We start from the raw sequence: 4,853 nt of genomic DNA, 5'->3' as shown, positions 1-4,853 counted from the left end.
AACATGTTTTATCTACACTTCTGTAACAATGGGGACCGGTACTTTTTAGATGCCGTATCGTAGTGAATATGATTCAATAATACCGTTATACCAGGGGTCACCAATCTTTTTGATACCAAGAGCTACTTCTTGGGTACTGATTAATGCGAAGGGCTACCAGTTTGATACACACTCAAATAAATTGCCAGAAATAGCCAATGTGCTCAATTTACCTTTAATTAATAAATCTATATACATATAAAAAAAAAATGGGTATTTCTGTCCGTCATTCCGTCGTACATTTTTTTTCCTTTTACGGAAGGTTTTTTGTAGAGAATGAATGATGACAAAAACACTTAATTGAACGGTTTAAAAGAGGAGAAAACAGGAAAAAAAAAATTAAATTTAATTTTTAAACATAGTTTATCTTCTATTTCGACTCTTTAAAATTCAAAATTCAACCGAAAAAAAGAAGACGAAAACTAGCTAATTTGAATCTTTTTGAAAACATTTTAAAAATAATTTATGGAACATCATTAGTAATTTTTCCTGATTAAGATTAATTTTAGAATTTTGATGACATGTTTTAAATAGGTTAAAATCCAATCTGCACTTTGTTAGAATATATAACAAATTGGACCAAGCTATATTTTTAACAAAGACAAATCATTATTTCTTCTAGATTTTTCAGAACAAACACTTTAAAAGAAATTCAAAAGACTTTGAAATAAGATTTAAATTTTATTCTACAGATTTTCTAGAGTCGCCAAAATATTTTTTGGGAATTTTAATCATAAGTTTGAAAAAATATTTCACAAATATTCTTCGTCAAAAAAACAGAAACTAAAATGAAAAATTTAATTAAAATGTATTTATTATTCTTTACAATAAAAAAATAAATTTACTTGAACATTGATTTAAATTTTCAGGAAAGAAGAGGAAGGAATTTAAAAGGTAAAAAGGTATTTAAAAATCCTAAAATCATTTTTAAGGTTGTATTTTTTCTCTAAAATTGTCTTTCCGAAAGTTATAAGAAGCAAAGTAAAAACAATAAATGAATTTATTTAAACGAGTGAAGACCAAGTCTTTAAAATATTTTCTTGGATTTTCAAATTCTATTTGAGTTTTGTCTCTCTTAGAATTAAAAATGTCGAGCAAAGCGAGACCAGCTTGCTAGTAAATAAATAAAATTTAAAAAAAATAGAGGCAGCTCACTGGTAAGTGCTGATATTTGAGCTATTTTTAGAACAGGCCAGCGGGCGACTCATCTGGTCCTTACAGGCTACCCCTGCTACCCGTTGGTGACCCCTGCAGTATGCCATACAATCTTATGAGGGACAAACTGTAAAAATGAATTATTAATCTACTTGTTCATCTACTGTTAATATCTGCTTATTTTCTGTTTTAACATGTTCTATCTACACTTCTGTTAAAATGGGGACCGGTACTTTTTAGAGGCGGTATTGTAGTGAACATGATTTATTAATACCGGTATACCATACAACCTTTTGAGGGACAAACTGTAAAAATAATGATTAATCTTCTTGTTCATTTAATGTTAATATCTGCTTACTCTTTGTTTTAACATGTTCTATCTACACTTCTGTTAAAATATAATAATCACTTATTCTTCTCTTGTTTGATACTTAACATTAGTTTTGGATGATACCACACATTTAGGTATCAATCCGATACCAAGTAGTTACGGGATCATACATTGGTCATATTCAAAGTCCTCGTGTGTCCAGGGATGTATTTACTCACTTAATAAACATAATATTAAAAAGAAAAAATATTTTGTGATGATAAAAAATATCAATGTAGTATCAACTAGATACGCTCCTGTACTTGGTATCATTATAGTAGATTTCAGGTGTGGATCCACCCATGGCATTTGTTTACATTGTGACACCGGTAAGCTATTGTATCCTCCTACAGTGTGTAGTAAAGCATGTTTAGCTATTCCCCGTCCTCCAGTGATAACGTTACTTATAAGAATCTTACTTCCTGAGGGTGTTTCAGTGTTGTAACTTCACCTTTATCTTTACTTTTTACACCGAAAATGCGTCCATTCTCCCTTTTCTGTCTTCACACCGTGTGTGCTTGTAAGTACTCTGTGATTGTGTGCTGCCGAACATGCTCCTCTGCTGGTAAAACCAGCAATGTCATGACCGGGAACCGGTACTTTTCAAACCGAGCATAGTACCGTTTTTAATTCATTAGTACGGCGATTCTATACTAGAACCGGTAATCAGATTAAAAGTTTGAAAAAAAGACATTTAAGCTGCTGAAAATTAGATTAAATTCGCTGAAAAAGACGAGCTTCGGATACGCAACCACAGTTTATTAATGATGTCATCACTTATTCATGTTGTCATGTTACTGAATGCGATATAAAACATGATCTCTGTCTACATCAAGGGTGTCCTAACTTTTCCCACCAAAAAATTAAAAGTTACATTCATACTTGTTTTGTACATTGAAAATAATAAAACCAATTTAATGTACAAGTAACGTATATTCCGGACTATAAGCCACTACTTTTTCCCACGTTTGGAACCCCGCGGTTCATAAAGCAGTGTAGCTTATTTATGCAAATAGTTTATAAAATATACCGAAAGGTGTGTTATTTTTTGTGCTCATGAGCCATCTTTTGGACCAGTTGGCTCAGTGTTGTTCAGTTGGGAGCTTTGAACCGGAAGTAGAAGTGCCGTTTTGGCTTAGAAGCCGTCCATGGCGTTTCTACTCGCACGGATTTCCCGTGCATTGCTCCAAGCAACGTTTGCAGGTTTTACAATATATCTAAAACAATTCCTACTTATTAGAGCCGCCTTGTGTGGATGCTAATATAATATAATCAAGCTAATGTCGTTAGCATTAGCTAACATGCTAACACGTTTACGTCTGTCTTAGTATCATTAATTGACAATAATATTATTTTTTTATTGCTTAAATTGTACAAATTCCTCAGTAAATTGACCAAAACCTTCGTGGTTGGAGTGTCTGCCCTGAGGTGGGTAGGTCGTGGGTTCAAACCCCGGCCGAGTCATACCAAAGACCACAAAATTGGGAGTCATTACCTCCCTGCTTGGCACGCAGCATCAGGGGTTGGAATTGGGGGTTAAATCACCAAAAAATGATTCCCGGGCGTGGCCACCACTGCTGCTCACTGCTCCCCTCACCTCCCAGAGGGGTGATCAAGGGTGATGGGTCAAATGCAGAGAATAAATTCACCAAACTTAGTGTGCGTATGACTATCATTGGTACTTTAACTTAATTGAGTCTGTTTCTCTGATTGGAGACCATGACTTCTGTTTTGTTCGATCCGCCGTTTTACTGCCGTGTTACAGACAATTCGGTAGGTTGTAAGTTCAAACCCCGGCCGAGCCATACTAAAGACCACAACAATGGGAGCCATTACCTCCCTGCTTGGCACGCAGCATCAAGAGTTTGAACTGGGGGTTAAATTACCAAAAAAATGATTCTCGGGTGTGGCCACCACTGCTAACCCTCACCTCCCAGGAGGATGATCAAAGGGGATGAGTCAAATGCAGGGAATAATTAGTGTGTGTGACTATCATTGGTACTTCAACTTATTAACTTAATTGAGTCTGTTTAGCTGATTGAAGACCATGACTTCTGTTTTGTTCAATCTGCCATTTTACTGCCACGTTACAGACATTTCGGTAGGTTATGAGTTCAAATCCCAGCCGAGCCATACCAAAGACTATAAAAATGAGACCCATTACCTCCCTGCTTGGCACTCAGCATCAAGGGTTGGAACTGGGGGTTAAATCACCCAAAAAATGATTCCCGGGCGTGGCCACCACGGTTGCTCACTGCTCCCCTCACCTCCCAGGAGGATGATCAAAGGTGATGAGTCAAATGCAAGGAATAATTAGTGAGTGTGACAATCATTGGTGCTTTAACTTTTTAACTTAATTGAGTCTCTTCGGCAAATTGGAGACCATGACTTCTGTTTTGTTCGCTCAGCCGTTTTACTGCCGCGTTACAGACAATTCGGTAGGTTGTGAGTTTCAATCCCGGCCGAGTCATACCAAAGACTATGAAAACGGGATCCATTACCTCCCTGCTTGGCACTCAGACATCAAGGCTTGGAACTGGGGGTTAAATCACCCAAAAAATGATTCCCGGCCGCGGTCACTACTGCTGCTCACTGCTCCCCTCACCTCCCAGGTGGGTGATCAAGGGTGAAATGCAGAGAATAATTTTGCCGCACCTAGTGTGTGTGTGTGTGTGTGTGTGTGTGTGTGTGTGTGTGTGACTATCATTGGTACTTTAACTTATTCACTTAATTGAGCGGATTGGAGACCATGACTTCTGTTTTGTTTGTCCAGCCGTTTTACTGCCGTGTTACAGATAATCAAGGTATGCAAATTAAGATTTCCGGAACATTTCTGTGTAAAGTAAGGTTGTAATAATAAGTTTGTATCTGTGACTTATGTGGCTAATATATGGAAACATGTTTATTTTAAAATGTAAAGAGTGTGGCTTATATTCAGGTGCGCTTTATAGTCCGGAAAATACGGTTATGGGTTGGGGAAAAAAAAACAGTTTAGCTTTTGTGTTATTGTGTTATATCTTATATTCTTCATTATTGATTAATTTGATTCTGAGAGGAAGAAAAACTACTTGCGGGCCCAAAAGAGCCCCCGTGCCACACTTTGGACACCCCCAATGTAGATAGTTAGCTACATTACCTGGACTCCTGCGGGAAAAAAAGAAGCAGAAAAGTGATATTTCCGAAGCTGCTTGACAAAGTTGCGAAGATGACGTCACTGAAGTCCCGCCTCCAAAGGCGTGTTCTTCTCTGACGTCGTCCACGTGGAAAGGGAACATGTCGGCCCCCGGAC

At 37.3% G+C, this 4,853-nt stretch overlaps 1 protein-coding gene across 1 annotated transcript in view; it reads right to left on the bottom strand.

Annotated features, from left to right (window-relative positions):
* Positions 1-2,319: 2,319 nt before the first annotated feature.
* Positions 2,320-4,853, bottom strand: part of LOC133560967 (chemokine-like protein TAFA-2) — a 208,524-nt gene continuing 205,990 nt past the window's right edge. The window contains exon 6 of the mRNA XM_061914040.1: positions 2,320-4,853. This exon is cut by the window's right edge and continues 238 nt beyond it. The gene's annotated coding sequence lies outside the window, so the exon portion shown is untranslated.

This window comes from Nerophis ophidion, linkage group LG10 (genome assembly GCF_033978795.1).
Source record: "Nerophis ophidion isolate RoL-2023_Sa linkage group LG10, RoL_Noph_v1.0, whole genome shotgun sequence".
In the NCBI taxonomy this organism is placed as follows: Eukaryota; Metazoa; Chordata; class Actinopteri; order Syngnathiformes; family Syngnathidae; genus Nerophis; species Nerophis ophidion.
The sequence above is the reverse complement of the archived record's forward strand: the minus strand, read 5'-3'. Positions and strand labels throughout refer to the sequence as shown.